The sequence below is a fragment of the Canis lupus genome, chromosome 4 (assembly GCF_048164855.1).
Source record: "Canis lupus baileyi chromosome 4, mCanLup2.hap1, whole genome shotgun sequence".
Classification (NCBI taxonomy): domain Eukaryota; kingdom Metazoa; phylum Chordata; class Mammalia; order Carnivora; family Canidae; genus Canis; species Canis lupus.
Genome location: NC_132841.1, coordinates 84,570,633 through 84,597,078, shown reverse-complemented (window position 1 = coordinate 84,597,078; position 26,446 = coordinate 84,570,633).

Below are 26,446 nucleotides of genomic sequence, written 5' to 3'. Positions count from 1 at the left end.
GTTGGCAAGTTTTTTGGAGATTTTTTTAAATCTTCCTATGAATAATTCAGTCTCCTTTTCTCCCTTTTCCATTCCAGGCATAGTGATGTAGTTACTGCTCTGCTGACTTGTTATTTTTGAACTAACTTTTCCACTGGGAAATTCTGTCAATAGAATTCTTAAAAGGATTTGTATTAAGCCTTCCACAGATACTCTGATATTAAAATCATGTCTGAGTAAACAGGTGCACTCTGTATGGTCAAAATCAAATGCTACTATAAACATGCCCAGCCGTGTAAACCAATTTGCTATTCACTTTAGAGCTGATATGAAGGTCAAAAGGTGCTTGGTGAAATGGTTTGGGATTAAGATTATTTGTAGGTTATTTGTTCTCTAGAAGTAGTGTGATGCCTGCAGATAGATGGTATTATTCCTTAAAAACTGCCTTGGTCAAAGAGTACCTGTTTTACATTCTCATTTCCTGTTCCCTTAGACTGTGTACGTGGGGAATCAATCCTCTGTTATTATAGAGCCACTTACAAGACCAAACCATAATTTGTTTTTATTTTCTCCTCTCTAGTTTTTATCTCGAGGGTTGTAGCTGCGCCACGTGTTGTAATTTCAAAGAAATGTTCTAATTGTAACTTCACAGGCACTTCCAATACTCCTCACGATATCTGCATTAGGTAGATAAAGGCAGTCACTACCAGCCGTACGTGATAACCAGCTATGAAGCCAAGTTTGCGAACTAGTGGTCAAGGCGAGCATAGACCAAATAACGAGGCAGAGTGAAGTACTGGTGGCCACAAAATGCTGGTGGCTGATTGATTTAATTGAATACTGATTTTTTTTTTAAACAGCATTTCTAGCATTTCCTCTAACATTGTGAATGGAGGTAACATTTTGAGATCAGAACAAAGAGGGAGTATTTATTTAATCCAATGAACACAAGAAGAATGAGTGAGTATGGCCCCCTAGGGTATGATCTTCGTGGAGAGAGGACTGACGTCTGTTTTAAGACCTTTAGTGTTTAAGTAAATAAACAAATAAACGTTTGTTCTGACTCATTCCACCTTCAATGAGTTGTGATGAGTTAGGAAGGGAAAAACCTGCTATGCTTTCTATTTCCAAAACAGGTTTAAAAATGAGAATCACAAAATTTCAATCTCCTATGATAACTACTGTTTCATAACAGAGGAAGGAAGAATTTCATAATAACTGGCAAAAATTCTATACTTAAGAGAAAACTCTTACCATTGCTGCCTTATATTATTTACACCAAGTGACATTTTCATAATTCAATATGAATAGGTGAAATCGTTGAATCTACAAAGTGTATATTTCTGTGAGAGACTTATCAGAAATGTCAAAAATAACAATAGAAATTATATGAAATAGAGAGGGATTTGTGGAAAGCATTTAAACCTGAACTAAGACATTTAAATGGGTTCTAAGTCTTTGTTGCAAATTATGAGTTGGCTCATATACATTTCACACGTTTTCAAGACTTCAGTCTCCATCTCTAAAATAGGGGAAGTATCACCCAGCTGCCTGTGTCATTCAGAGGATCAAAAATCATGAAATAAAACAATTAGGTTTGGTCACCCAAGAGTCCTTTCAGAGAGACCAGGTAAGAACCTTCAGACAGATTGGCAGGTGACTATGAAGGTGTAGGCTGTTGGGGCAGGGGGTGAGAGGGGATTCAAAAGGTATTCAGAAGGGGAGAAAATAGAAGATTGAGATGTGCTTCAGTGTTGGTGAGTTCAGTTCTGCTCCACCTCTTAACTTCGTTCCCCGTTTCCTGATACTCCTAAGGGAAAAATGCACACCTTTCACCTTTTCCCACATCTTAAAAGTAAGATTCTATTTATCTACTTTGAGGATTGACAGTGTTCTCTGTCCAGGACATCTCAATCAAAAACAAAAAGTAAGATTTGAAACAACATACGTAGCTGAGGAGACACGTTAGTGCAAAGGAGCTTAATATGTTTACTTATTCTCTTAGTAAAAACCTGTCACACGCTTCTGTGCCATACTCTGAAGAAGGAATTAAACACCTAGGCCTCTATTAGCTGCTCGGAGAGAGAGGCAGGTTAGTACCGAAACTGATGGAAATGGATGGTTGCTGGAGAAGCCACTCCTTTTGCTGGACTTACCTGGAGAGCTCTCTAGGGTTAGTGGAGTGGGGCAGGACCTGGTGACAGGACTGCGGTTCCTTGGTCACCTTCTCCCCCTTCTCGCCACTACCACCACCACCAGGACAATACACCAGCAACCACGAAGAGCACAAACACTGACAGTGGCCCCACATTTATGAGCCACATGCTTTGGCCAGGGGGGGTGGAGGGAGAGCCTTCCCTAGAGCCTGCGATGTACATTGTCCCACGGTCCCCATCGGTTTTTCTAGTTAAGACCAAGATCCTTGCTTGGCAGATCGTGATCTGTTTTATAGTATCAGGAGTTATACTTCTAAAGTAGTGTCATTGGATTAAATGTATTATTTCATATGAAAAATCTGTTTAAAATGCCCAAGAACTAATTACACAACTTGCAGTAACATCCATAACTACTCTATGTGTTCAACAAAAGAGCACTTCATGTACTTATTTTCTCCAGGAAAACACAGAGGATTCTTACAGAAAAAGCCCTGTTTCAAGAAATCCAGACCACCTTGTAAAATTCTCATTGTTGCTTATTCTAACTGGGGGTAAAAGGTTGGATTAGTGGAATGTAACGTAAGCATTCTCTCAAAAGCACCAGGGGTCAGTCTTTAATAATAGTACTCTTTGGCTTAATGATATATTTTCTTAATCTGACTGTAAATGATCATTTCTCCCTAGAATTTGACTTTCAGAATCGCTGCTTTTGACTCCTACAAAATATGTAGCTGACAGAGAGCATTAGGAAATTAAAGATACACAAATATCTCTCAATAACATAATACATTTTAGAAGTCTAAAATACTCACGGCGCTGTACAGGCTTTATTTTACCTGGTATAAAAAATTCTGGGCTGAAAGCATTTTCGTGGATGCATATTGATGTCTCTATCATTCTTTTGATGGATAAATAGAGACACTACTCAGTGCTGAGCATCACCTGGCTGCACAGAGAGGGCCCTTTTAGGGGAGCTCAGATCATATGTTAACATGGATGTGGGGAGACTCTTCAGTGACATGTATAGGGAGCACTGACTTTTCAGATTAAGATGTTCAGTTTTCCTTATCCAAAAAAAAAAAAAATCAAAATGTGATCTCTAAATTGGATTATTATTTATCTCCAGGTTGGAATATGGGTTTCCTGATTCTAACTAGCCAGATTCCACAAAAATTCTTTGTTCTCATACCCCTCCTCTTCCCCTGACGATCTTCTTGCATTACTCACTGGGAAAAGCAAGAAAACTTGAGAACTTTATTTTGGGTATTGGTTTTTTAATCATAATATGAATTCTAGCCTAAGCGATGCCTTTTGCATCAGCTACTCAAAAGGCAGAACCTGGGCCTTTAATCTGGTTTCACTTTAAAAACCAAATATGGTTTCTTGCCCAAGCATCAGCCACACAATGCCACCCCATATTGTCCAAATCCTTTAAGGTGTCTGAATCTCCCATCTTTTTATCCTGAAACCACATTCTGCTGACTCAGTGTTTTTCTTCTCTCTTTCTTTGTGCTGGTCTTGCCCATCCACTGTGACCAGATGACATACATTGATTGTTAGTTTATGAGCATAACAGGTATGATGGGTTGAATTGCATTCTCCAAAAATTCATATGTTGGAGCCCTGATACAGTGCACCTCTCAGAATATGGCCAGTTGGTGATAGAGTCTTTATAGAGTTAACACGTAAGATATGGTCTTTAGGATTGGCTCTACTCCAACATGGCTGATGCCCTTGCAAAAGGGGGAAAATTGGACACAGACATGCGAGTAGTGAGAAGGCCACATGAAGATGGAGGCTGAGACAGTATGTCTGCAAGTCAAGCGACACCGGACTGACGGCAAATCCCCAGAAGCTAGGGGAAAGGAATGAAACAAATTCTTCCTTAGGGAATTCAGAAGGAATCCACCCTGCTAACACCTTGATCTTATACTTCTAGTCTCCAGAAGTGAGAGACAATTAATTTTTGCCATTTAAGCCACTTGCTTTGTGGCACATTGTGATGGCTGCCCTAGCAAATGAACTGCATCAGGTGATGCACATTATTTTAGGTTCTTTTATCCCTTAGCTGAAAATGGAAATCAGGGATGTATAACTGATGGAGTTATAAGTATTAACCAGGGGACATACTGAAACTCTTTGAGTCATTTTAACCAACTGGATGGATGGATGGATGGATGGATGGATGGATGGATGGATGGAACGACAGATAGATGATATTTTCTTTTCTTTTCTACCACCCACTCAAAATGGAGACTTTCTAATCTCCATAGGGAATTCATGAGAACACCAAATAAAGTTACCCATAAAGTCAAGTGCTTGACAAGATTTTGACCAGCAAACATAAACATCTACATGTTATCATCTCTAATAATCTGACATATTCCCCATCTGAAGATCTATCAATAATCAATCATCTTAAATACTTCCACTCTTAATGTGATCGCTGAGTTAATAATTTAGAATTAACATCTCTACAGTCTTGAATGGAAGGCATATTATCTTAGTGCTTTTGAATGTCTTTGGCTGTGTAAGGACGCAACGTCTTCATCATTCACACTCAAGATGGTGGAGTAGTAGTCCTTAACAATTAAAAAAAATAAAAAAAAAATGGTATTACACCTTGCTCAGACTTGAAGCATGTTACTGGGCCAAACAATATTCATGAATTTCTAATGCTTTCTGCTGATCCTAGAATGAAGATTCTACTCTTTTCTTCCATGAGACATTTGTAGTCCCTTTTCCATTTCATCTAGCTCTCTGTTTCCCAAATGAACTTTCCTCAAAACCCCAACTTTCTCCTGGGTCAGTGCAATTGGCTCACATTTCTGTGGGAATAACGTCTATGGGGACAGTGTGCCCTCAATTCTTTGGGCATGCTGGTGCACTAAAAACAACATCAAATGGCAGGGCCTTGGTAGTGTCCTACGTGACACTACACACAATAATGGATGTTGACATTTTGTTCTACTAGATTTATGTCCCAGTTTTGCTCTGCGGCATCCAGTTTACCACATGTAGACACCTCTGTGATTTGTCTCTTTTCTTGCCACAAATAAAAAGGTACCTCAGGTTCACATATCCCCTTTATTTATGATAACCTGGATCAACAGCATCTAATATGTAAGTGGGCTGTCAGACCTTGCTAATTCCTTTTCATTTTTGTTGCTTAGCCTCTCTCAAACAGTGCTGAAAGAAATAAAGATATTAGGTAAGTTTATTGTATTATTTAACTTAACTGAAATACTTCTATCATTCCACTTCTAACAGGTGTAGGTTGTAGTGGATGCCATTTATCAAGTTAAAAATATTTTGTTCTATTTCTTCAATGGAGGAATTTTTACACCAAAATCTGCGTGGGATTTTATTCATTTTTTTTCTTTTGGTTAATTGAATTGGTAAAATATATTATTTCTTGGGCTGTCTAGGAAGGTCTTAAGAATAATTTAAGTGTTCTATTAATTTTGAGAATGGAAGAAAGGAATTATGTAATGTTGCATTATTTTATGAAGCATTCTCTAAGGTACTTCAAGAAATGTAAGTGGAATAATTGAATTGACTTTTATTTTTTTTCTTTTGTAGAATTTTTTTTCCTTTGAACATGTCTCAAGTCTCCAAAACTTATCACACTTACATAAAGCTGATTAATGTAATATAAGTACATGAATATTCATATATGTGAACATATATGCATACACACAGGTATGTATGTGTATATATATAGTCCTTATCTACACATTATATGTGTGCACAATATGTATATACATAAATATTTATAAGTTAATGTATGCAATATGTCTAAAATTTATCATTTGGCAATCACCTTCAGCAAATCCTTCTAAAAAAATATTGTGTACTATTTGGAAGCCTGGGGTTAGAATTTGACAGCTTCTAATATTGGCTTTGTTACTTACTCATTATGTAATCCTTGGCAAATTATTTAATTTTCTGAACCTTTTTTTTGCCACATCTATAACTGAGGAGACATACACATGGCAAAGTTTTGCTGTGATGTTTAAATACAATGATGTTTATCTAGTGACTTGTATGAGACCTCATACACAGCAAATCCTGAAAAACGGTTTGTTTTCTTTCAAAATTGTGTATCGTGTATATGTAATATGTATTTTATGAGGTAAGATTAAACTGACTAGAGTACCTCAAAGATAGGATTTTGTAGATATTTTTCTCATTTTTGCCTTTGGTAATTTTATTTATCTATTAATGTATATATATATATATATATATATATATATTTATAAAATACAAATAGTGGGAAAATTAAAATACTCCTTGCCAACATCATAAAAGTCAGGTGAGAAATTAGTTATGCCATATTTAAAGCATGAATTCTAGAATGTCAATTAAATTATAAAATATTTCAAAAACCAATATTCAAACTTCCCTTTGTTTCAAGTTTCTATCATACCTAGAGAAAAAAAAGTACAGTATATATACTCATTCAAATTTTAAAGTATATGAGTCAATGATAATGATATTAATATTTTTTTCAAATTTGGAGGATAATTCTCTTATACATCCTCCTATTTCATTGTTTATAATAGAGTAGCAGGGTGCTGGCTGGAAACAGAATGGTGTTTATATTACTATTATTGTTATTTCATGAGAGAATTGCAATTTAATATCTATTAAGCATGGCATATGAATTTGCTAGGACTTCCATGACAAAATACTACAGACAAGGTGGTTTACACAACAAAAATTTAATTCCTTACAGTTCTGGAAGCTGGATGTCAGAATCTAAGGTGTCAACGGGTTTTTGTTTATTTCTTTGATTTTGTTTTGTTTGTTTTTTGTTTTGTTTTCTGGGCCCTCTCTCCTTAGCTTGCATATGATCACCTTTTCGGTTCTCATATGGTTGTTTCTCTGTACACATATATATCCGATGCCTGTGTCCGAATCTCCTATATTTATAAAGACATCAGATGTATTAGATTAAGGCCCACTTTAATGAGTCCATTTTAATTTAATTACTTCTCCAAATATGGTCACATACCAGGGTTAAAGCTTCAACAGATGGATTGACAAGGGGAACACAAATCATCCCATAATGCACTGTTTTTTTGTTTGTTTTCTACCAAAGAAAGTATCAATTCAACATGAAGTCTTCATTTTATTTTCATGGAAAATCAGCAGAATGGTACTATACTTATAAAAATGTAAAATAATTTTGCTACACCTGCCTCCATGTGTACGTCTATGTAAAAACAAAATCTATAAAGCCACCTTGCATCTTAACACCTTTGTGTACTTTTAAGAAAATAATCTTTCAAAGAGTCAGAAAACATGATTCTGTTGCTTTAATATGGAGTTAAACCAGATGGCCAGTGGCCCACATAGGGTGTTATTTAGGATCAATTATTTCAGATTCTGTTCGATGCTATGATATTTTCTCCCAGATCTGGGGGTCCTAATAATCCCCAGCATACTAGGAGAGTGTGGCACAGAAATAAATGGATATTTGTGCCCCCACCTTTCTAGTCATAAACAAGTTTTGAATTTGAGAGAATACTCTCCCTCATTGTTTTTTTTTTTTTTTTTTTTTTTTTTTTTAGTCAGTTTATGTTGAAGTAAAAGTGATAAAAAAAAAGAAAAGCTGGAACTATTTATACAATTTGATGAGTTTGGAGATACACATATACCTGTAAAAGCATTTACCACAATCAGGGGAACATATCGGATCATCTGAGATGTAAGGACACACATGGGCAAGAAATGAAGCAATAGGTGAAGGTAAGGCATGAAGATGGGGAATAAGAGAGCAGAGGTAGCTATACTCTCATCAGGCAAAATAGACTTTATGTGAAAAGCTGCCACAGAGACAAAGAGAGTCCTTATATGTTAAAAGGATTTCCTTCATTGTTGAAAGCAGGATGCAAAAATGGATAATCTGGTGGACCAAGACCCCAGACTTAATATAAACCAAGAAAAACAAAAACAAAACACACCTGATGGATTGTTACCGAGCAGACTCTGGACATAAGAAAACTTCCAGGGATCCTGTTATTTGTCTTGGGTCTTTGAGCTCAGAGAGAAATCGCTTTTGTTGCCAGGGGAAGTCATTTTTTTGCATTAAACTTGGCTTATTTCTTAAGCTCCACAAGAGTGTTGTTAAAAATGGCAGCCAGGTATAGGCTAAGTTCTGACCAGTGGCAGAAGTGACTTGTGTCCAATTCTGGTGAAAAGCGGGTAGGAGGCAAAACAGCACAATCTGTGAATCTATTAAAATATGCCCCCAATGTGTTGAAATGTGTTGAAGCAGCAATGAAAAGAAGACTTTCTAGCAGAAGAAACAAGCAAATGCCTGGGTAGATGTTATGACAGTTCAAATATCATGCAGAAATTCTCAGACATGACTTGCAGAAAATTAAATAATATCGATTGATTATTAGGGCTCCAATCTATTGTAATCTGGATACTTCAGTAAGGTGTGTGTGTGTGTGTGTGTGTGTGTGTGTGTGTGCGCGCGCACTGGAGTTGAAGATAGACCAATATCTGGAAAACAACTTCTACACCGAAACGTGTAACAGATCTTCTGCAAGTGTTTTTCCATTACAATGATTAAAAAAATAATGTTTTTTTTAGATGTACTTTTAATGTTTCCCCCCATGAAAACAAAGGAATCATAAAAAAGAAAAGAATCTCCAGTGCATGTACTTCTATTTATAGAATCTACTGGCTAGGGGATCCCTGGGTGGCTCAGCGGTTTAGCGCCTGCCTTTGGCCCAGGGCGTGATCCTGGAGTCCTGGGATGGAGTCCCACCTCGAGCTCCCTGCATGGAGCCTGCTTCTCCCTTTGCCTGTGTCTCTGCCTTTCTCCCTCTCTCTCTCTCTCTCTCTCTCTCTCTATCATAAATGAATAAATAAATAAAATCTTAAAAAAAAGAATCTACTGGCTATGCACATGGACATGTGTATGTCTACCAAAAGGCTCTATTCTTTATGTCTCTGTCTCTGTTTATGTCTCTGTCTCTGTCTCACATACCACCAACCCAGAACACCTAATATATAAAAGTATCTTATGTTACCTGGGACACCTGGGTATGGCTCACTCTGTTAAGTCTCCAAGTCTTGATTTTTGGCTCAGGTCATGATCTCAAGGCTGTGAGATCAAGCCCAACATCAGGATCCATGCTCAGTGGGGAGTCTGGTTGTGATTCTCCCTCTGCCTCCCACCCCAGGTTGTGCTCTTTCTTTTCTTTCTTTTCTTTCTTTTCTTTCTTTCTTTCTTTCTTTCTTTCTTTCTTTCTTTCTTTCTTTCTTTCTTTCTTTCTTCTTTTCTTTCTCTTCTTTTTTTCTTTCTTTCTTTCTTTCTCTTTCTTTCTTCTTTCTTTCTTTCTTTCTTTCTTTCTTTCTTTCTTTCTTTCTTTCTTTCTTTCTTTCTTTCTTTCTTTCTTTCTTTAAAAAATATAAAGGTATCTTCTATTATCATCATATCCTAAAAGCAAAAACACGATTAGGTACACAGCCCAGCTCCCAATCCATTCTGTGGCCAGATCCTATCCTCACCTTAAAAAAAAATAATAATAACAGAATAGAAAGGAAGAGAGAAACCCAACAATTGCAGCAAGTCTCTAGCATTGAACCCCTAAAATATGAGCATGTTTCATAAATAAGACCAGTCCATGCTTCACTAAACATGTATTCCTTTATTAAGTGCAAAATAGTGAATACCACTAGGTCACATTCAAATGAGGAACATTCACATTGCCTTAATTATAATTTTCCTAAATCATTCACAGCTAAAATATCTGGAATTCAATCTTAGAGATAGTTGTATTAGTCACCAACTGCTCGCTCAGCTGTCAACTATGTTAAAGAAAAATATATCATAAAGATGTCCTTAATTTAATTCTGAACTTTACTGTTTTCCTGACAATACATGCCAGAGTAGTTCCGCCTCCCTGGGACAAATAGCTAATAAAAAATGTTCGGGTTTTGGAAGGGCCCAGTACACTGTGGCATCATCGTCTAAAGAGAGACAAGGGCTGTGGCATTTTCTTCACTGTTACAAATCTGTTGCTTTCCAATTATTATTCTAATAAATCTTTAAAGAGGTACTTCAGGCCTTGCTATTATGGTAGAATTGACTATCACATTGTTTGGATGTCTCATGGACATGACCTTAGAAGTGTAACTATGACCTTGAATGCCTCTTCATTTCTAGTGGGTAAATAGAGACCAAAGCCCTCGGACACATTCAGGAATCCAGCACTCAATACTTGTAACGTGTTAGAGGCTCTATTTAGGAAGAAATAAGCTTTTAGCTACATTTCCTGCAGCATTTTGGGGTACTGCTGCTTCATGAGATTTTCTCTAAAGTAACCTTTCAAAGTCAGCCACAAAAGCTCTTATTCTAGATCATATTGGCATCTGACCTTTGTAAACTTACACACAAGAAAAAAAAAATAGGAAAGAGGAAGATGCGAAAGGAGACACAGTTATCTCTTTCAAGCTGCAGCTATACCCACAAGCTACAGGGATACCATGACCTATAAAGTTCAGAGCTGTGTTGATTCTTCCTAAAAATTACCAACAGCTATTATGATTCTCTGCCATCACTAAAAAATGTCATTGCTGAGATAACTGCTCCAGTTTGAGGAAGTAGAGGATTTAACAAGGAACCAATATGTAAAAGACTGGGGGGAAAGGGGATTTGATTACGGCCATTTCAAACTGCTAATAGGCCCGATGATGAGACATCTCATTCTCTCTGAATCTATATCATTTTTCAGACATTCCTTACCGTGTTTTATTCGCATATATTTCCTTAAGATACAGTATTTTTTTTCTTCTTTTAAATTGGCTCTGAGATGGCCAATGTCCAATCTAATTATGTGATAATAAGTGTTAATGACAGTATTATCAGATGATAACTGGGCTTCATTAATGTGTCTCATTATGATTCTGTCTCTCGTGGAAGGTTGTGAAGGAAGGACCTCGGGTGTTCCAGATTATTTCCGAACATAACCGTTATAGATCCATAGACCGGGTGGCGGCGGGGAGAGTGTGCATCAGTAACATCCTAAAACTTTTTCTCTAAAAATTCCACTAAATGCTTTCAACACAATGAAAAAAAAAAAAAAAACAAAAACCAAGAAACAAAGTCTTTACTAGGTAAATAATGAGTAAGATTGTCTGAACTGCAGTTGTGGATATATTTTGGAAAAAGGAGACAGGAGTCAATGTATGAAAGGCTACCAGCTTGATTGTCCATACTCAGGTTTAAATTGTTTACACAGAGGAAACATGTAAAGGATTTGTGAATTTTAAGTTGGGTTCAGCTCTACGAGTATTAATACTCAAAGGGGGATTATCAAGTTATCACTCAATTCCATTTCGACTATTTATTCATCTAATCACTTCTTGCAGTTTCTGTTTGAAGTAAGTGTGTGTGTGTGTGTATGTGTGAAGTATAAATTGGTTGATAACTAAACAGCTGTAAACCAAGTTGAGCCAAAACATTAAGTTTTGATTAACAATCTGCCTTTAATATAATCTAAACTTTTAAAAATATGGGTGGGACATCATTTGCTCTGGGAAGAAATGAATCTGGTTGAACATCAACTATAATTAAATTATCCAAGATGTCACAAGGGCTCCACCTTAAATAACACCTTAAATGGAATGTGTCATTATATCAAAATTAGAGACTAAAAAAAAACCAGAGACTAATTTGAGGTTTGTATTTGCTTTTCATTTTATTTCTTTTTTAATTTTATATATTTTTTAAAATTTTTACTTATTTATGATAGTCACACAGAGAGAGGAGAGTGAGAGAGGCAGAGACACAGGCAGAGGGAGAAGCAGGCTCCATGCACCGGGAGCCCGACGTGGGATTCGATCCCGGGTCTCCAGGATCGCGCCCTGGGCCAAAGGTGGGCGCCAAACCGCTGCGCCACCCAGGGATCCCTGTATTTGTTTTTGTGAGTGTATGTGTTTATTTCCTTATTCCTAGTGAAATAGTTAAATCAGGCTTGAATATTCTTAGGACTTGGGGAACAGTAGTAATCAGGACCCATATAATACATGTTCCAATATTGAAAATCATACATAATCATAATATAAATCATATTAAACTGGTAAAGAAAGTTTGCTTTATTCCCTCACTTTGACAAATATGCCTTCTTTATAAGGTCCAGGCTTAAATTTTGGGATTCCTGGATCCTCAAAGTCCAGCCTATGGGGAAAGAACGGTGGCCTCCCGAAGATGGGGATGGGATAAGGAGGCCTCCTGCCATTGTCCCACAAGAGGACTTATTGCACATATTTGGGCATCTTAATTGACCTACCCAGACTTAGTCTACCACTGGGTCGCCTCCTGTAAACACCTTCCCATTACTGATGCCCCCCATACCAGTTATACGTGGCTCATATGAAAGGCAGAGCTGAAAGGGAGAAATGCGAGTCCTGGAAGCACACTCAGAGCTTTTTGAGGGTGGAATTTTGGGTCTCTATGTACTGCAACATGTACTAAAAGGTAGGAGTAAAGTGGATGCTATCAAATCCAACTAACCCCATTGCCTTGGACTTGTGAATTCCTTGACCTATGGGTAGGAGTGTGGTCAGGGGTGGGGAAGGCTGTCTGAAGCCCAGGGTCCAGGGCAGGCTATTCTCTGGCTCGAGTTCCTGACATCACTTTCTTAAATATATACCATTGTTACTTGTTTGTTACCATGGAATGATTTTAACTTACTACAGCTATATTGGAAGTATCATGGGCTACGGATCAGAGAACAGAGGGGTCATGTGATAGCTTATACTCAATGGGAAAAATGACTCTTCTTGTAAAAAGTATTTAAGCCTACAAACTCCCTTCTCCGTTCATGGGAGGACACTGAATTAATTCCATTCTGAAAAAAAAAAAAAAAAAAGTAAATGTAGTGCAGAGATCAGAAAAAAGGATAAATGAAGTCAGAAAGCAATAAGTTAGGAAAGTAAGAGTTTGAACTCCCAGTGACCTTTTTTGGAGGTAAATTAGAATTTCCATAGAAACCAGTAACTAAAGAATAGATATTTTAAAATAAATCTAGAACAACACGTGTGAAATAACTAAAATTTACCAAAAATATTTCAATTGAAAACAGTACCTCATAGAATACAAGAAAATTGTGTGTCCAAGGAAAGTACTGATTGACCAAATATCTTTTCATTAGGCATTTCACTAATACCAACTTTTTAGCCAACATATGGCTAAAGAGTGATATCAGAAGACCCAGGGTAGCATTTCTATTTCATCGTATATAATTCTACTGCTCAGTTATATAGTTTTCAGTTAAGAATACAGATTTACTGACATCTGAGTAGATACAATTTATATATTTACAAGTATAAAAATTCTGAATGAAAGAAATACAACCTCTTCCACCTAGTGCATGCAGTAATTTAATATTTGGACCAGATGGTCACTATATGTGTATTGCCATTAAGATTCTCAGGCAAAATTTGTTGCAATAAGATTGATTGCATAGCTGGAAATAAAAGTCTCAATGAGATGTTACTTATGGCTGTGTGTGCTTCTTGTTACTCTGACACTGCACCAAGGAAGTAGATGTTGGGGCTTCATATGGAAGTTATAGAAATGCAACTTCCTATTTTATATTCAATATATGAATATATGAATACATTCAATATATATTCAATATATGAATATATATTATATTCAATCCATGTCTAAATATGGGATATTTTATTTTATTTATTTTAATTATGGGATACTTTAGACAAACATCTAGTTTCTGCCTGAGTAGAACATTTCTTCCAGGCAAGGGAGATGACCTCCTAGCATTATTTGCATGTATAAAAGAACAGTCTCTATGTTGTGATTGTCAAGATGTTCCTAATTCTATGTAAAATATTTCTAGAAAAAAATAAAGAGAAACTAAGCTTAGATAATTACCATGAATGGGGCAGAAGTCTCTTAAGACAATCTAATCACTTTGTAAATCTTTCCTCTTTTGGCTGGAAAAAGAAACTTGCAATAAAAAGTAAATAAAGTTGAGGATTCCTCTTGGTCTCAAGAAAGTCACACAAATATTACTCACTTTTCATAAAAGATATATGTTAATTATCACAAATATGCAGAATGCATGATGCTTAGAACACCCTTGTGAGATATTTTAAAGACTTCCCTGCTTAATGTTATTATTTGGGCAGAAGCCACCTTAAGAGATTAAAAAAAAAAAAAAAAGATGTCAACACTGCCCAGGAATTTTGATTCTTGAAAATTATACATGTGGAGATTAAAGGTTGTGGGCAAAAACCAGGGTCACCTGCCCCCCAGAGGTGGAGTGTCCAAAATTTCTGACAGTTCTGGGAAAGGAAAATCTCACCAAGAAAGAGAGAGAGAGAGAGAGAAAGAGAGAGAGAGAGAAGTTGAAGTCGGAGTGTTAAAATTAATGTAATTGAGTACAGAAATAGATATTTCAGTTAATTATTTTTCAATCTCTTGAAAAACATATACACTGTTAGTTATTTTAAAATAACAAAAATATAAAATAAAATAACAAAAAATAGAATTTACCTTTGCTTTTGACAGGAACCTCAGATAATTTTTTTTTGATGAAGACATGGGACATAAATGAGGAAGACTGTAAGACTCCCTCAGACTAGGAGCAGGGAGCACCGGGTCCTACTGGGGAGCACTGGCTGGAGTCCTGTGGGTTACAGCTATGGTTCGTGGCAAAGATGCTTAGTGATTCTCCTAGAATCACTCCTATCCGCATTACGTTAAAATCATTCCATGGTAACAGACGAGTAACAATAGTTTATATTTAAGAAAATGATGCCATGAACTTGAGCCAGACAATCGCCTGGCCTGGAGAATGGATGGTCAAGCTGGTGGTGTTGACTCCTGTCTCCTTCTTCCCAAATACATCAAAACTATCGGCCACCTCATTCTGTCGATGGAGATAGTTCAGTTCCTCCTTCTGGGGTTTCAAAATGACTTACAGGCAGGGAACCTTTGTCCTGCTTGCCTGCTTGCCCGTCCTCTCACCCTCTCCATCACCTCTGGGAGCAGGAAAGGACAGCCAGGGGAACAGAGAGCTTGGAGTCTGCTCCGCACCCTTGCCTTGTGATGGAGACAGGTGAACTGGCCCTGGCTGGCAAGCAGAATGGTCCTGCAGTTAAAACTCATGACACGATGGAAGTTGAGTGAAGAATCCACACAACTCACTGAAGAATTTCTCATGCCTTTTCTCAAACAGGTCAGATCGCTGAAAGCAAAAGCATTTTGTCTTTCAAACAAAGATCGCTTATATTTTTTTCTTTTTTAAAATATTTTTATTGTAGTTCAATTTGCCAACATATAGCATAACACCCAGTGCTCATCCCATCATGTGCCCCCCTCAGTGCCCATCACCCAGTCACCCCAACCCCTGCCCACCTCCCCTTCCACTATACCTTGTTCATTTCTCAGAGTTATGAGTCTCTCATGTTCTGTATCCCTTTCTGATATTTCCTACTCATTTCTTCCCCCTTCCCTTATATTCCCTTTCACTATTATTTATATTCCCCAAATGAATGAGAACATATGATGTTTGTCCTTCTCCGACTGACTTATTTCACTCAGCATAATACCCTCCAGCTCCATCCACGTTGAAGCAAATGGTGGGTATTTGTCGTTTCTAATGGCTGAGGAATATTCCATTGTATACATAAACCACATCTTCTTTATCCATTCATCTGTCGATGGACACCGAGGCTCCTTCCACAGTGTGGCTATTGTGGACATTGCTGCTAGAAACATCGGGGTGCAGGTGTCCCGGCGTTTCATTGCATCTGTATCTTTGGGGTAAGTCCCCAGCAGTGCGATTGCTGGGTCGTAGGGCAGGTCTATTTTTAACTCTTTGAGGAACCTCCACGCAGTTTTCCAGAGTGGCTGCACCAGTTCACATTCCCACCAACAGTGTAAGAGGGTTCCCTTTTCTCCACATCCTCTCCAACATTTGTGGTTTCCTGCCTTGTTAATTTGCCCCATTCTCACTGGTGTGAGGTGGCATCTCATTGTGGTTTTGATTTGTATTTCCCTGATGGCAAGTGATGCAGAGCATTTTCTCATGTGCTTTTTGGCCGTGTCTATGTCTTCCTCTGTGAGATTTCTGTTCCTGTATTTGTCCATTTCATGATTGGATGTTTTTTTTCTTTGCTGTTGAGTTTAATAAGTTCTTTATAGATCCCTAACAAAATACCATGGACTTTCTTCAGAGAGTTGGAACAAATCATCTTAAGATTTGTGTGGAATCAGAAAAGACCCCGAATAGCCAGGGGAATATTAAAAAAAGAACAAAAAATAGCTGGGGCCTCACAATGCCAGATTTCAGGTTGTACTACAAAGCTGTGGTCATCAAGACAGTGTGGTACTGGCACAAAAACAGACACATAGATCAATGGAACAAAATAGAGAATCCGGAAGTGGACCCTCAACTTTATGGTCTACTAATATTTAACAAAGCAGAAAAGACTATCCACTAGAAAAAAAAAATACAGTCTCTTCAATAAATGGTGCTGGGAACATTGGACATCCACGTTCAGAAGAATGAAAGTAGGCCACTCTCTTTCATCATACACAAAGATAAACTCAAAATGGATGAAAGATCTAAATGTGCGACAAGATTCCATCAAAATCCTAGAGGAGAACACAAGCAACACCCTTTTTGAACTTGGCCACAGCAACTTCTTGCAAGATATATCCATTAAGGCAAGGGAAACAAAAGCAAAAATGAACTACTGGGACTTAATCAGGATAAGAAGCTTCTGCACAGCAAAGGACACAGTCATCAAAACTAAGACAACCTACAGAATTGGAGAAGATATTTGCAAATGACATATCAGATAAAGGGCTACTATCCAAGATTGCTTAAATTAACAGAGAAAAACCCTTATCTGACAATGTTGTTGGATGCGAGGATGGATGAAAATTATTCTAAAAAAGTGCATGAACTACCCAGGGTTCTGGCCATCTCTGTGCAAAGGAAAAATTTCTTTTAAGAAGGTTTTTATATATTTATTTGTTTGAGAGAGAGAGAAAGTGCCAAGAGCAGGTAGGGGAGGAGCAGAGGGAGAGGGACAAGCTGACTCCACACTGGTCTCAGGGCTCCAGGCTCTGGGAAGGGACCAGAGGCTCCATCCCAGGACCCCAAGATCCTGACCTGAGCTAAAATCAAGAGTCAGACACCTAACCGACTGAGCCACCCAGGTGCTCCAGAAGGAAAAAAACTGATTAGTTAATGGATAGCTAAGCCTAAGAACCCTGTTTTGATGTCTGTGTGGGGATTATTTTACGTGTTAGTAACTCCGTTAATGTGGGAGAGTGCCTCTTTCTGACTTGACATTAAAGTACCCAGATTTCTATGAAAATGCCATGACCTTTAGCAGCATAATATGATCAAAGGTATTATAAAGTGATTTGGGTTAAAAAAAAGAAGAAGAAGAAAAAGAACACATGGGCTTTTCAGAGTTTCAGAAAGGTCTCTGATTCAAGACAGTTTATTTCCATAATTCAAGTACAAAATGAAAAACACCTAATTGAGACACAAGCCTTCCTTTGGGAAAAAAACAAACAAACATGTAAACACACACAATCACATATAATCACATATCTGCTTTCCTAATGTTTTTCTTTTCACAAATAACTATTTTAAAAGTAAAATTGTAGGCAGAATGAGACGTGTTAAGTATGAAAAAATTCTAAAGTTGTGTCATCAGTTTTCAGCTGCTCATTATTCTGACAAAGCCAAAATGTGATTACTGTTTTAAACCAGTAATTTTAATTTTTAGCAGTTAAAACAAAAGGGGAAAAAAAAGGCATGTCTGTTCTACTGTCCTGGAAATTGGCAGTACAACAACATAATCATTGAAAACTTGCCAAGCATATAGACCAGGGTTTGGGTAGTTCAAACATTTTTCTGAGAATAAAAATTGGAAAGGATAGAAAACCAGCTTTTAAATGATTTCTGTTGTCCCAATTTCTAAGCTGAGATGTAAAGAGCTAAAATATAGACCTTATATATTAAATAAAATGTGTATATTATTTTCATATATAGAAAGAATATGCCTATGAATGTATGTACATTTGTGTATATACGTATATATAAGTGCAGATTTCGGGAATTTTGACGTTCTCAATATAAAAGAAAATAAAAATGCAAGTTACAGAGACTGACACTTTAGTATTTTGCTTTATGGTAATTTTCTGCTTGGAATGGTGGTGGAACGTGTTTTTGTAAGATTAACTTACTTAAAATACCATATTGCTTTCCATCATGGTAATTGTGTGGTTACCACAAAAACAAAATAGAGACTACAGTAATGGTATAATTTAATCCTTACAAAATTTCAAATATTTTCATTAGAGGCAAAAATGGCCAAAATTGTTGTGACTGCAACTTTCTAAATATTCTATAGGATAAAATATGTAGTATAATCAGGTTTGTAGTAGTAGAGGATCACTACCCAGAGTGGGAAAGGAGAAAGTACGGCAAAAGGACAAATGGATCTAATTTCAGTCTTTCCTGTGTGTGTAGTAAAATATTTGGCCTTTTTCAGAGAGGTCTGCTCTTGTCCTCAGCTCCTGAGGGGGTAATCTGTGTCATAGCTGATAGGAATATTATATGATATCTGAGCATTACTTAAATTTCAGCAAGAATAATAATTAATACTGACCCAGTTATGTGGCCATCCAAACTTATTTCCTACCTAGGGTTTTAACATCTCCCTTTCTTTTGTTGTTGTTTTAAATAATACGGATTTTTTCACATTTCAGAAATGCAGGTTTGAGATCCATAGTTATCAGCAAGAAGGCCTGAAAACATCCACTCAAACTTTTGACATGTTGAATATAATTTTACTAAGCAATCTGAAAAAAAAATAATAGTGTCAAGAATTTATATAATATCAAGTTTTTGCCTGGCAACTAGTAGAAGATGATGGAGTTGAATACCCTGTCATTTCTGCAAAGTTTTCTTTTCCAGAAAGGTTATACTGCACAGTAGTTAATATCTTGGACCATAGAATTAAACTACCTGCATTTGGAAGCATGCTATACCCACTTTTCAGGGGGTATATTTGAGAAAATTACTTAATCCATAGGCTTAAGTTTTTGCCATAACACCCCACACATTTGCAGTGAAGTAAGATAACACAAAAGCTAACATATTAATGTTCTAAAAAGAGTAGCACTCAATAAACATTATTCTTTATTATTATGTAGGAATAAAAATGTATATTATACAATTAATATTAAATATGGGTGTCTGATACAGAAAATAGAAAAAAGAACAAGCAGATAAAACAAAACAAAACAAAAACCTTAGTTTGTTTTTCCTGAAATATATTTGACTATTTCTAAGGTACAACACAGTGTCAAGCAGAGAAGTGTATTTTTGAATTATTAAATTCCACAAGGAGACACGGCAAAGGATTCTCACATTAAACAGAAAGCTTGCCAGCACATTTCAAGAGTCAATTTTTTAAGCAATAATCTGTGTCTATTTCTCACTGGTCTGATTGTCAGGAATATAGTGGAGGGGGGTTTATCACGAGATATTCTATTCTCTTCATTTCCTTCCCTTCCTCTCTCTACTGCTAAAAGATTGATCACCAGAGAAGAATAAGAAGGAGATATCCCACAATACAGAAATCACATAAATATTTTAAGTAAAATATTTTAAAGCATTACCTTAAATATCCAGTCATCAATACAGACATGGATTTATATTTTAGCACTAATACATAATAAATGGGTATCACTGGGCAAATAAATAGATTATAGAAGTCTTGGGATCTACATCTGTTGGAGAAAATACAAGGTCATTGAAGAGATTAAATTATATAACCAACCTGAAGCACTTAGAATATTACTTGCTGTACAGAAATTGCTCAATGGCTTTCTGTAGCTATTCTTATGATCACCACAAAAGTTATTGTAAAATGCAGATGTGCCTTTTAAAGGAATAATAAATTAGATAGCTGTCATCAGGAGAAGTATTTTTCAATTAAACAAATTTTTATTTCAACTGTACAGTATAATTCAATCACCACCAAATTCCTTATCTCTTTAATCAAAGAGAAGACATGAAATTGGATTATAATAAATTATTCCAATTCTTTACCCATTTCTCTATTCCTGTTCTTTGCCAGGAGACTTCACAGTAGTGTTAGTAATCAAGAGGTTTGAGGGAATGCCCTCCTACTCACCTTCTGTATCATCCATATGACTTGCTATGGCTAGTAAAAGGGTAGCATCTGATTCAAGTAGAGCTTTGGAATGTGCTTATGAATTTGGATATTCCCACCTCAGCTTGTATCACTGCCCTTAGAGAAGCATGTCTACCCTGAGTAGCCTGAGTTCACAGGAAAAGGATAAGACACCTAAAATAACACTGTACAGTAATTACAAAAATAAATTGTTTAAAACATTACAAAATAAAGAATACACACACGCACACATATTTTTTGAAGATAAGCTACACATAGAATAAAACAACATTTGTCAAGCTAGAAGAAGAGGAGCTACCCCCATTGACCAAGTTGTGAAAAATAAATGTCCGCTGTTTTATGACACTGAGATTTTAAATTTATTTTCTAATGCAGTTGACTAATATGCATATATTCTACTGATGACAGCTATCTAATTTATTATTCCTTTAAAAAGTACATCTGCATTTTATAATAACTTTTGTGGTGATCATAAGAATAGCTAAAGAAAGTCATTGAGCAATTTCTGTATAGCAAGTAATATCCTAAGTGCTTCAGGTTGGTTATACAATTTAATATCTTCAATTATGTATTATATATATTATATATATATATATATTCCTTAGGCTGCCAATGCAAATCTTCACAAATATAAATCTATTTGTTAAAAAAGCAAGCACAAATCTGCAATCCTAGCACTTGCCTGACAGTTATTCCTTCAAACATATAATATTAAAATATAAAATGAAATGAAAGTTTCAAATCCCCTCTTGAATCTGCCAATCTTAAAATGTGTATACACGCGCGCACGCACACACACACACACACACACACACACAGCATCTCTAAAGCCTGCCTAAAGCAGTAACACTTATCGGAATGCAAATAATCACTAAAGGAGATATTGAAGAGGTTCTTGATTTTAATTATCTCTGCTGGAAATTGTTTCAAACTTTTATAGAATAACTTGATTTGGCAAAAATTGGGTGAATATGGAGATTCAACGAATAATGAAATTTTTCTAAAGCAAGAGGTGGGAAACAAATGCTTATTCCTTCTTTTTTTCTATATCACAGAAACTAAAAACATATATTTGAGAGAAAAAGGAATATTAGACTTAATGCCATATCTCTTCTAAACACATGCAGCGGCAAATTCCCACATCATCTTTTTTTAGCATGTTCAAATATTTATATTTTGTTTTCCACTTTGACGAAGGTAATTTATGATATTCCATAAGAATATATATGGCTGTTATGCTAAGCCAAATAGGTCAATCAGAGAAAGACAATCATCATATGATCTCATTCATATGTGGAATTTAAGAAACAAAACAGGGGATCAAAGGGGAAGAGAGGGAAAAATAAAACAAGACAAAATCAGAGAGGGAAACAAACCATAACAGACTGTTAACCATAGGAAACAAACTGTAGGTTGCTGTAGGGGTGGTGGATGGGCAGAAGGGGTAACTGGGTGATGGGTATTAAACAGGGCATGTGATGGAATGAGCACTGGGTATTACATAAGACTGACGAATCACTCCTCTCTCCGAAACTAATAATACATTATCTGTTAACTAATTGAATATAAATAAAAAAGAGTATAAGATGGTCATAACCAAAACAAAAAATCAACTAAATTTGACATTTTCTAGAATAATAAATGTGAATGCAGGAAATATTAAACAATACTAGAATTTTTTGAATTTCTTCGTATTGTAGTTTGAAATGAATGCCAAAGAGAAATCCTCAGGATGATTTGTTGCACCACTTAGTTGCCTCCTGTGCATGGTAAAATTACTGAGTTTCTTTAATAGTAGCTTCCCCTGAGATAGTAAGGTTAAGATCAATCCATTCCCCAAGTTTAATTCAATCCCGATGTTTGTATTCAGAAAAATACATTAAAAAAAAGTCAATAGTACTTTGGTAGGCCGAATAGTGCACACCCCCTGCCAAAAGATAGGAACCTCTTACTCTCTGGAACCTGTGACTATATTATGTTACATGGCACAAGGGATTAAGGTTGAAGATAAAATTAAGGTTGCTAATCAATTAGCTTTAAAGTAGGGCGACTATGCTGGATTACCCGGATGGGTTCAGTGTGTTCACAAGGGTTCTCCAAAGATGGAAGAGGGAGGCAGGACAGTCGGTATCGGAAGAATGCAATGTGAGAAAGAATTAACTGGCCACCACCGTTGGCTTTCATGATGGGACTAGCCCATGACCCATAGAATTCAGCTGGCTCTGGACGCTGGAAAAGGTCAGAAAGGGCATGCTACCGTGGAGCCTCCAGAAATACATGCAGCTCTGTGCACATCTTGGTTTTAGCCATGTGAGACTCATGTGGGGCCTCTGCCCTCTGGAAATGTAAAGGAATACATTTGTGTTGTTTTAAACCACAGATGGCGGTGATTTCTTGTAGCAGCAATAGAAAATTAATACAGTATTGATCAAATGGAGATATCTCCCCAAGCACGGTATGATTCAGAGAGTTGCTTGTGCTTGAGTAGAACAACAGGCATGGAGAAATCTCTGTGGCACCATCTTCCTGATAAAAAATTTTTAAAGCAGCCCAGAGTCTGACAAAATGGGAACGTCTTGCCAAATCATTGGAATCATTCTCTTCCTTAGAAAGATGCAGTGGCTTTTAACATCAAAGATCAGTGGCACTTTAGTACTGTAAGTAGATTAAAGTTTTTCCCTTAGGAGAGTAACACTAGGGAACTTAAGATATCGATCAAATTCTAAGAGCTTGGATTGTTGATTTTTATAGAACATTCTCAGATAATCCAGATGGCACGAAATATAGGAGCTCAAAACTGGACATATCATTTCAAGTTTTGTTTTTTTGTTTTTGTTTTTTTGTCTTTAAAGATAACATAATAGTGATAATACCTTACACTTCCAGCTTTTCTAAGATTCTGTTGTTGTTCCAATAACCCTAAATTCCACATGAGTTATTGGAGTTCACTGACTGTATACAGACATATTTGTATGCCTATGTGACTGTGTATGTGTAAGTGTGTTTTTGGGTGGGAGTAGAGACACAGGCAGGTTGGCTACTGCTAAAAGTAATAAATAACAGAATGGAAAGCAGTTTCCCAGTGACTAAGAGGTGGAATAAGTACTTCCAGAGATGGAGTCTTGAATGTGAAGAAGGAGAATAGAAGAGGCTGCAGGTATGGGAGATAATTTCAACCCTGGTTGGGCCAAATCCCACAGGAACAGTGATAGGACCCCTGGATAATATTTAGGAGACCAAGGCCATATAGCTCATCATTATTTTTTGTCTTGATCTCTGGAAAAAAAAATTAACAAGCCATTAATGGCTTTCATGATAGAGAGGAGGCATGACCCATAGAATTCAGGAATCTTCCAGAAGGTAGACTCACTGTGGACCTTCAGTGAAATAACCCAGCTGCAGATAGAATCAATACTGGCTACATAATGTGCAAAGCCTAGTTCCAAACAAAATAGTTTTTGCTGTTGTAAGAAATTACCACAACCTAAGGTGTAAAATAATAATCTCTGTTCAAAAATCACTAAGAATTTGAAGACAGAGCAGTCCACTAAAACAAGTATGAGGCTCTTCTGAGCATTGGGCCCTTTGGACGGTCATACCCATGAAAGTCGCACCCCCATGAAGCTGTCCCTGAGGGGAATGGTGTTAGGCGGATCTAGACTGAGGCTGATTAAACTTGAAATTGTTGCCTCTCCTACCTCTACTATGTTCCTTTCCTTCCTCTGTGGGACCAGGGGGCGAGTCCATGGGTTCCTACCTATGACACTGGAGGTAGGAAGATACTGAGAATGGAGAGGTGTTTGCTTCATTTCCAAAGGGCGCCATTGTAGTGTGAAGTGGCTGTAACCACAGCTGATTCTCCAGTAGGAGAGCCCCAGGCAGATGCAGGGGTGTGCTGAGCCCCAGAGGGAAAGGATCAATAATGAGCCTGCAGCAGCTGGAGGACGAATTGCCCGCCCCAGCCTTTCCATGACCTTATATGCCAGCACACTCTCACAGCTATCAACACTGAAGACAGAAGAGAGGTGACCGCCCCCAGCTGACCTTCTCACCCCACCGTAAAATAATGCCCAAGGATCTTTTCCCATAGGAAGAGGGAAAGGGGAGTGAGTGGGTGGGTGTGGGTGTGGGAGGATGAATTTCATTGAGGGTTTGCTGAACACAAATAAATTTTAAGCCAGAATTCTGCATATAGTTAGACCTGGAGACACTGAGTTTTTGGCTACTATAAAACATGGGTGTGAAATCAATTTGGTCAAAGAAAATGAAAATTGCATGTTTATATACATGAAACTTAAAAACCATAAAATGTAGATGTTCATGTTGTTGAAAATATAAAATAATCATAATCACTCTAATATATTTATGAATTAAGTAAATATTCTATTTTTAGCTTTTGTTATTTGCTAAAATAATATCAAAGAGTCATCATGTTTGAAAAGAGAAAAACTGAGTAAAATATTTTTCTTTCATATTTTAGGAACAATAGATTATACTTGCATATGGATGTACCATTTACTATATATTTTAACGATATTTTTAACTTCTTTGTTGTGCTGCCTAATAAAGGCTTGTGGAATCTAAATGGGTAATCAGAAAGTCCTCAGACAACAGAAAGTAAGATGATGGGTAAAATTCAACAAATATCCTCCTCGAATCAATGCTTGTAATTTCAGGCAAGTACAGGACCAAAGGAAACTAAAACTAACGTTGTACGAAGGTTTGATGCTTTATCTGCAAAATACAGATCTCCCAGAAATCAAAGTATAAGATCTTTGCAGTTGCCTAGGGAAGGGCAAATAGGCACTGAGTTCATTCCAAGTGGGACAAACTGAACGCCAGAGTTCCACATACAGATGGGACCCTTGAGATGTCATTGCAAAGGTAAATAGAACAGAGGCCTAATAAAAAAGAGGATGCCAAAAAGTGGGAGTCTCTTCTTTTCCGTGCTTCAGAACTCAAAATCACTCACAGAGGCTTCTACAGAAATATATGCCCCAAGAAGGACCTGGTGTCCCCGAGGTGAAAACTTTCACATTAAAGGATATTGATGCAGGATTTCTAGATTGATAGTGAAGAACCCAGCAGACCTTCTCCCCAGCAAAACATTGATTATTTATTTACTTACTTATTTATTTATTTATTTATTTATTTATTTATTTATTTATTTATTTTTATTATTTATTTATATAAAATATACTGATTTAACTTTCTGGCAATTGACCTCAGGAGAAACATTATTTTTTAAAAAAATCTACTAAGTCTTGGTCAGTAAGTCTGTCAGCTACAACGTAGTCCCTGTCCACTTGTGCATATTATCCAATCTGAACTCCACATGCTGTAATCTGGGTGGTTCCGTCAGCTGGGAATCTGCCTTCGGCTCAGGTCATGATCCTGGGGGTCCTAGGATCGAGTCCCACACCAGGCTCCCCAGTCTGCAAAGAATCTGCTTCTCCCTCTGCCTTCCCACCTGCACTTGTGCTCATGCCATGCTCACTTGTTCTCTCTCTATCTCTTCCCACCATATCTGTGCTCATGCTCACTTGTTCTCTCTCTCTGTTTCATAAATAAATAATATATTTAAAAAAAATTCTCTCAGGGGCACCTGGGTGGCTCAGTGTTTGAGCATCTGTCTTCGGCTCAGGGCGTGACCCCAAGGGCCTGGGATCAAGTCCTGCATCGGGCTCCCCGCAGGGAGTGTGCTTCTCCCTCTGCCTGTGTCTCTCCCCCTCTGTGTCTCTCATGAATAAATAAATAAATAGAATCTTAAAAAATAAATAAATAAATACATTTAAAAATTTTCTGCAAACCCTCATGCATTGCTGATAGAAATGGAAAATTTAAAAAGAAAATAAAAAAAAGTTCTAGTCTCGTTTCCAGCAAGAGACTAGAGCTACCCTACGAGTGACAGACAGCTGGCCCCTCTTACCCTCTCTCAGGCCATAGCTCTGCTCCAGTCCCTGTGGTAGAAAATCTATCCAAATGCTCTCTTTCCCACTCAGGCTGTATTAGCAGAGGAGAAGCTCCGACTCCAAGCCAGAAGGGCGAGAGTCCTGGAGTGCTGACCGACC